Raw genomic sequence first — 8,697 nt, forward strand, 5'->3', positions numbered from 1 at the left:
ATAAGGAGTCCCTCTGTTCCTTTCTGTAATAATCGAGTTATAGATAGTACGAATTATCAAAGGAATTCTCAATCTAGAATCCTTATCGTACACTATTCATTTCTTGGCCATCTCAGGTCCGATTCTCACCATCTTCTGGAACTAATCTCGGGTAGCTCTGTACTTGGTCAGCATATCAATTTCAGTAATGCAGTCTCAAAACTAGACAACACTAGTACAATACAAGCTACCACACGATCTAACTCAATCTCATTCTCATCCTTCTGTAGTATACGATATTTTACAGAATTCACTGATATAAAAACTCTCCCCAACCAGTAAAGAGATACATTACAGTAGATACAAACTCAACAGGTAATGCATGACTCAATGCAAATCGTTCAAAAATAAACATATGGGAAGCATCCGTATTCATCAATACAAAAGCAGGATAACTACATCAAGAACAGTTACCTGCAACATCATCATCTGGTGCTTCCTGAGCCTGCTCCTCGGTCAAAGCAAATACTCTGGCCTGCTGTCTAGGAGGCTGGCCAACTGTCTGGCTTCCTCCTGGCCTCTGGTGTGACTGAGATGGTGCTTGCTGAAATGAAGGAACAGCAGCTGATCGTCTACTCCACTGTGCCGCCGATCCAGATGATTCGGCTCCCTGGGATCTTTGAGAACCCTTCTGTGGACACATTCTGGCAAAATGTCCCTGTTGTTTGCAGAAGTGGCAACTACCAAGTACTCCTTGGCATTGCTCAGTGGAATGTCTCCTTCCACAATTTCCACAGTAAGCTCCGGTATAACTCTGTTTGGAACCACTGGAGCTAGAAGAACTGCCGCCAGACTTCTTAAACTGCTTTCCTCTAGCCTTCAGAAAATCTTTCTTTCCACCACTGCTAATGTGACACCTCTGAGCCATTTTATAAAATAACAGCGGAATTTAAAATTTTTCTTTAAAGGGAGGAAGGATTCAAAATACATTTCCAATATATATACCATCAAAAGAATATACATGATCCCAAAAAGTGTTGCATCAAAATACAAAATATCATTTTGATCATGTATAACAAAATAATCTTCCACTTCCTTCCATCTCTTATGCATATGACCCCAGCTCCAATCAACGTCCTAGTCCGTCGCTCTTATCTGCATCACATGAAATAACTGAAATGAGTATAAAACTCAGCAAGTGGAACTCTTACATAGCAATTATACATAGTATACTCTTAAAACATGGCTTTGAAAATATAAAATACCATCAACTCTAAAACATGTAAATCGTAGCAATAGCATAACAATGAGATGGTATTTCTCTTTACTATGGTGGATTGATATCAAGAATAACTCTGTCTGTGGTGCTCTTATCCCATCAATATAAATCGACAACTCTGAGGGATAATAGCCTATGGTCGTTGATCAACTAATTGCATGCAATCTCTGACTATGTATCTATCAATCCATAAAATATTTAAACTCTTTCTTTGGGACATTTTATCAAACACCTTGAATACTATATCTTTGTATTCCCTTTCAATACAATTGAGACATACAATGACTCCAATAGATATAACAAATGAATCAATACATAACTATGAAGCAAATGAAGGGAATAACACATTACAACCTTTGAAACACAATACATATAACATCATGTGAGCACAAGGGATGAATTTTCACTTACAAACCACAAGAACACCTTGAATCTAACTCCTTGGTTGAAATCCTACAACAATAACCCGTATATAAGACCATCTTCAACTCTATAATCAAGAACCCATGCCAAATAATCCATAAAACCAACATAAACAACAAACCCATATCATCTCTCTTCCAAAACAAAGAAATAACAACACCAAAAGCTTACCTTAGCTTCCTAGCACCAAGAAGAACTTCGATCTTAACTCAAATCACCAACTAAAAGCTTGAATCGGAGATAGGAAGTGAAAGAAATAAGGAACCCTAGCCTTCCCAAGGAGAGAAATCCGAAAATGAGAGGTGAGAAATGAGAGAAATGGAGCAACACTTGTATATAAGCACTTAAAACTCCAAAAACAAGCTTTTAAAAAAATCGCTGGCCACTCGGGCGGACATCTTTTTCCGCCCGAGCGCAGAACTCTCGGCCAGAAATCCAAAATTTTCGAAGTAGGCTCGCCCGGGCGGACATTTATTCCCGCTCGGGCGCGCACTCTGCGCACTGCCACTCCAAAGGTCGCTTCTGAAACGACTCTTTCCTTCATAATTTGGAAATGTGGTAAACTACAAAGTGTTAGCTCTATGTCTTATCTTGAATCCCTCAAAATTTCAGATCAATTGGACGTCTGAGTAAAAGGTTATGCCCATTCTCCCAACATGTGTCACTGGAGGAACGTCGAAACACACGAAACACTTCGGGGCACTTTTAGCTTACCTTCCACAATGATTTGAACAAAACTCAAAATAAGAAAGTTACACCTCTATGTCTTATCTAACCACTCCAATTGGCCTCATACCAATTGGCTCAACATACGAATTATCATGAATTTAATCGTAAAGCCGCTACAAAAGCACTACACATCATCTATAACCAACCATACTATAAATCATAAATCGAAACTCTTAACATCCAAACTATACCTAAACTTGACCAAGTAGTCAATAAACTTATGAAAACTTAAACCGTACCGTACACCAGGCTTGGCTATTACAATCTCCCCTCCTTAGAGGAATTTCATCCTCGAAATTGACGTCACTGCACGAACAACTCAGGATACTTCTCTATCATCTCATCCTCTGGTTCCCACGTGGCCTCTTCAATCAAATGATTCTTCCAAAGGACTTTAACGATGCCGATATCTTTGTTCCTCAAAACTTTAACCTTGCGGTCCAGTATCTGAACCGGAATCTCTTGGTACGTCAAATTCGGCGTCAAGTCCAATGGCTCGTGGCGAAGAACATGGGAAGGATTCGCAATATACTTCCTGAGCATCGATACGTGAAAAACATTATGGACTCTGTCAAGATCTGGCGGTAGGGCTAATCTGAAAGCTCGATCACCAACTCTATCCAAGATCTCAAATGGACCAATAAATCTCGGACTCAATTTTCCCTTCTTGCCAAACCGCATCACACCCTTAAGAGGTGCTATCTTCAAAAACACATGGTCGCCAACCTCAAACTGCAACGGCCTACGACGCACATCTGCATAGCTCTTCTGTCTCGACTGCGCTGTCTTCATCCTCTCTCTAATAACAGCAACTACATCAGCAGTCTGTTGGACCAACTATGGACCCAACATCTTCCTCTCACCAATCTCATCCCAATACAAGGGAGATCTACACTTCCTGCCATAAAGTGCTTCGTACGGTGCCATCCCAATCGTCGCCTTGTAACTGTTATTGTACGTGAACTCCACAAGAGGCAATTTAGAATCCCAACTACCAAAATAATCAATAGTGCAAGCTCTGAGCATATCCTCTAGAATCTGAATAACTCTCTCTGATTGACCGTCGCTCTGAGGGTGATATGCTGTACTGAAAGCTAACCGTGAACCCATAGTTCTGTGCAAACTCTTCCAAAACTCTGAGGTAAATCTAGGGTCACGATCGGACACAATCGACACAGGGACACCGTGAAGTCTAACAATCTCTGCTATATAATCCTCGGCATACTGGTTCATGGAATACGTCGTCTTGACTGGGAGAAAATACGCTGACTTGGTCAATCAATCCACAATAATCCAAATAGAATTAAAACCCTTCTGCGTCCTTGGAAGACCAGTCACGAAGTCCATCGTAATATGCTCCCATTTCCACTGAGGAATCGGCAATGATAGCAATGTCCCAGCAGGTTTCTGGTGCTCAATCTTCACCTGCTGACAAGTTAGGCACTCAGAAATAAACATGGCAATATCTTTCTTCATACCTGGCCACCAGTAGAGTCTACGAAGATCTTGATACATCTTGGTGCTGCTTGGATGTATCGAATATGGTGCGGTATGTGCCTCTGTCAAGACGTCTCGTCGAATATCATCGCCAATAGGAACACAAATACGGCCTCTGAAAGTCACCAAACCATCTCCATTCACCCAAAACTCTGAGTTACCTTTCTCCTCTGCTCTAGCTCTCATCTCTGTCAACTGAACATCAACAGTCTGCTCTCTACGGATCCTGTCCGTCAATGTAGCCCGAATGACCAACGCTGAAAAGCGAGCAATGGTTCCAGGGACTACCAAAGAAATCTCCTCTCGCTGCAAGTCCAACAACAACGGCTTCTGAATCATCGAACTCAAGGAAGAACTCGATTTACGGCTCAAAGCATCAGCGACTACATTCGCCTTCCCTGGGTGATAACTGATCGTCACATCATAGTCTTTGACAAGCTCTAACCACCTCCTCTGTCGCATGTTGAGCTCTTTCTGGGAAAACAGATACTTCAAGCTCTTGTGGTCCGTGAAAATTTCACACTTTTCGCCAAATAAGTAATGTCTCCAAATCTTAAAGGCGAAAACCACAGCTGCTAGCTCCAAATCATGCGTCGGATAATTCTTCTCATAGTCTTTCAACTGGCGAGAAGCATAGGCAATGACCTTACCACGCTGCATCAACACTGCACCAAGACCCTTCTTCGATGCATCGGTGTACACAACAAAATCCTCTGAACCACTGGGCAATGAAAGAACAGGAGCTGTCGTCAACTTGTCCTTCAACTCTTGGAATGCACTCTGGCAATCATTGGACCACTCGAACTTCACAGTCTTCCTCGTCAGATTGGTTAACGGCAGGGCAATCTTAGAAAAATCTGAGATGAAACGACGATAATAACCTGCCAACCCAAGAAAACTGCGTACCTCTGAGACAGTGGTAGGAATAGGCCACTTCTGAATCGCCTCAATCTTTGCTTGATCAACAGCTATGCCATCCTTCGAAACAACATGGCCTAGAAAAGAAATCTGCTCCAACCAAAACTCACACTTCTTCAACTTAGCATACAACCTCTTCTCTCTCAACAACTGAAGAACAACTCTGAGATGCTCTGCATGAAGCTCTCTGGTCTTGGAATAAATCAAGATATCGTCGATGAAGACAATGACGAAGCTATCCAAATACGGCTTGAACACACGGTTCATCAGATCCATGAAAACTGAAGGAGCATTGGTCAGACCAAAAGACATCACAAGAAACTCATAGTGACCATACCTGGTCCGGAACGCTATCTTAGGGATATCAGATTCCCTAACCTTCAACTGATAGTAGCCAGACCGAAGATCAATCTTCGAAAATACAATAGCACCTTGCAGCTGATCAAACAAATCATCTATCCGTGGCAACGGATACTTGTTCTTGATAGTCACTTTGTTGAGCTCCCTATAGTCGATACACAGCCGCAACGACCCATCTTTCTTCTTGACAAAAAGAACCGGAGCTCCCCAAGGCGAAGAACTCGGTCGAATAAAACCCTTGTCTAAAAGATCCTGCAATTGCGTCTTCAACTACTTCATCTCGGTAGGAGCCATCCTATACGGAGCCTTAGAAATAGGAACCGTACCTGGAGCTAGATCAATCACAAACTCAACATCCATGTCCGGCGGCAAACCCGGCACATCATCCTCAAACACATCAGCAAACTCCCTCACAACATCGATATCATCTATATTCAACTTAATCATTCTATCCACATCCATAATCGAAGCCAGAAACACATCACAACCTCTACACAGCAACTTCTCAGCCTCAAGACAAGAAATAAAAGGAAGGACCAGCGAAGTACCTGCACTGGCGAGCATACCTTCCCTATTGCCATCATCTGCAAAAGTCACCGTCTTAGCAACGCAATCAATCACTGCACGATAGGTTGATAGCCAATCCATGCCAAGAATAACATCAAATGCAACCATCGGGATGACAATCAAATCAGCAAAAACCATACGCCCATCAATTTGAAAAGAGCACGCATACACAATCGATGTCGGGCACAACACATCTCCCGAAGGCAAAACAATATTGAACTGGAGGGGAAGAACAGAAGGAACTATACCCAAAGATCTCAAAAACAATTCAGGCATAAAAGAATGAGTAGCACCTGTATCAATCAAAGTCGTAGCTACTCTGCCTAAAATTAAAATAGTACTAGAGATCACAGAAGAATCATGGTTTATACCTTCCTTGGTCATCGTAAAGATGCGACCCTGCACCTTATCCTTGCTCGCTCCCCTTGGACAATCTTTAGCAATGTGGCCAGCCGTGCCACAACGATAACACATATGAGTGCCAAATCTGCACTCTCCTCGATGATGTCTGCTGCATTTGGGACACAAAGGCTTCTCGGGATCAAATGGAACTGCCGGTGGTTTAGGACTCGGCTCTATCTTGCCTTTCCCCTTGAAACGATCTTTGCCTCTTTGGTTCGATCCCTGGCCTCTCTGAGCAATGGCCTGCTGTCTCGCTTGCCTCTCTCTGGCTATGTCTTTCTCATCTTGCTCAGCCAACAAAGCCTTAGACACAATTTCCTTGAACGTCACAGCCTTGGACATGTTGATATCTCTCCTGATCTCAGCTCTAAGGCCTCGAATGAAATGAGCACCTTTGTCCTTGTCGTTGGAAGCAATATACGGAGCAAATAGACAACCCTCCTCGAACTTGAGAATGTACTCATCAACGTTCATGCCTCCCTGTCGAAGCTCCAGAAACTCAGTCACCTTCCTAGCTTGAAGTGCATCGGGAAAGTACTTGTCATAGAACAGGTCTGTGAACTCTTGCCACTTCAAAGCTGAAACATCGACACCAACCTTAGTGGCATTCCACCAGATACGAGCAGCCTTTATCAACATGAATACTGCACAGCTGATCCTGTCTTTATCCTCATACTGAAGATGGTCAAAGATTGCTTCAAGCGCCTTGACCCACTCGACAGCCATTAACGGATCAGTGCTACCTGCGAATTCCGGTGTATCCATTCTCTTAAAAGCAGAAAAGACGGCATCAGTGCCAACTGCCTGAGCTACTTGGCCTCTCACTTGACCTCTACCCTGCCCTGTTCCTTGCAATCAAAGCAGCTGCTGAATCTGCTTGCTATGGACTTTGGCCTGCTCTTTAAGCAACTTGCCGAACTCGTCGACAACCCTCGAGGAAGAACTATCTTCACCCTCTGACGCCTTACGCTTAGGAGGCATACTCTACAATGTACTCACAAAAGACATAACAATAAATAACAATGAATAGATGCAAACGAAAACATACCCAGACAGTTGAAAGTAGACGAAGTCATATGCATTGGTCCGAAGAACGGTGCTCTGATACCACTAAATGTGACACCTCTGAGCCATTTTATAAAATAACAGCGGAATTTAAAATTTTTCTTTAAAGGGAGGAAGGATTCAAAATACATTTCCAATATATATACCATCAAAGAATATACATGATCCCAAAAAGTGTTGCATCAAAATACAAAATATCATTTTGATCATGTATAACAAAATAATCTTCCACTTCCTTCCATCTCTTATGCATATGACCCCGGCTCCAATCAACGTCCTGGTCTGTCGCTCTTATCTGCATCACATGAAATAACTGAAATGAGTATAAAACTCAGCAAGTGGAACTCTTACATAGCAATGATACATAGTATACTCTGAAAACATGGCTTTGAAAACATAAAATACCATCAACTCTGAAACATGTAAATCGTAGCAATAGCATAACAATGAGATTGTATTTCTCTTTACTATGGTGGATTGATATCAATAGTAACTCTGTCTGTGGTGCTCTTATCCCATCGATATAAATCGACAACTCTGAGGGATATAAGCCTATGGTCGTTGATCAACTAATTGCATGCAATCTCTGACTATGTATCTATCAATCCATAAAACATTTAAACTCTTTCTTTGGGACATTTTATCAAACACCTTGAATACTATATCTTTGTATTCCCTTTCAATACAATTGAGACATACAATGCCTCCAATAGATATAACAAATGAATCAATACATAACTATGAAGCAAATGAAGTGAAGGGAATAACACATTACAACCTTTGAAACACAATACATATAACATCATGTGAGCACAAGGGATGAATTTCCACTTACAAACCACAAGAACACCTTGAATCTAACTCCTTGGTTGAAATCCTACAACAATAACCCGTATATAACACCATCATCAACTCTATAATCAAGAACCCATGCCAAATAATCCATAAAACCAACATAAACAACAAACCCATATCATCTCTCTTCCAAAACCAAGAAATAACAACACCAAAAGCTTACCTTAGCTTCCTAGCACCAAGAAGAACTTCGATCTTAACTCAAATCACCAACTAAAAGCTTGAATCGAAAATAAGAAGTGAAAGAAATAAGAAACCCTAGCCTTCCCAAGGAGAGAAATCCGAAAATGAGAGGTGAGAAATGAGAGAAATGGAGCAACACTTGTATATAAGCACTTAAAACTCCAAAAACAAACTTTTAAAAAAATCGCTGGCCGCTCGGGCGGACATCTTTTTCCGCCCTAGCGCAGAACTCTCGGCCAGAAATCCAAAATTTTCGAAGTAGGCTCGCCCGGGCGGACATTTATTCCCGCTCGGGCGCGCACTCTGCGCACTGCAACTCCAAAGATTGCTTCTGAAACGCCTCTTCCCTTCACAATTTGGAAAAGTGGTAAACTAAAAAGTTGTAGCTCTATGTCTTATCCTGAATCCCTCAAAATTCCAGATCAATTGGACGTCTGAGT

This window comes from Primulina tabacum, chromosome 9, assembly GCF_025594145.1.
Source record: "Primulina tabacum isolate GXHZ01 chromosome 9, ASM2559414v2, whole genome shotgun sequence".
Taxonomy (NCBI): Eukaryota; Viridiplantae; Streptophyta; class Magnoliopsida; order Lamiales; family Gesneriaceae; genus Primulina; species Primulina tabacum.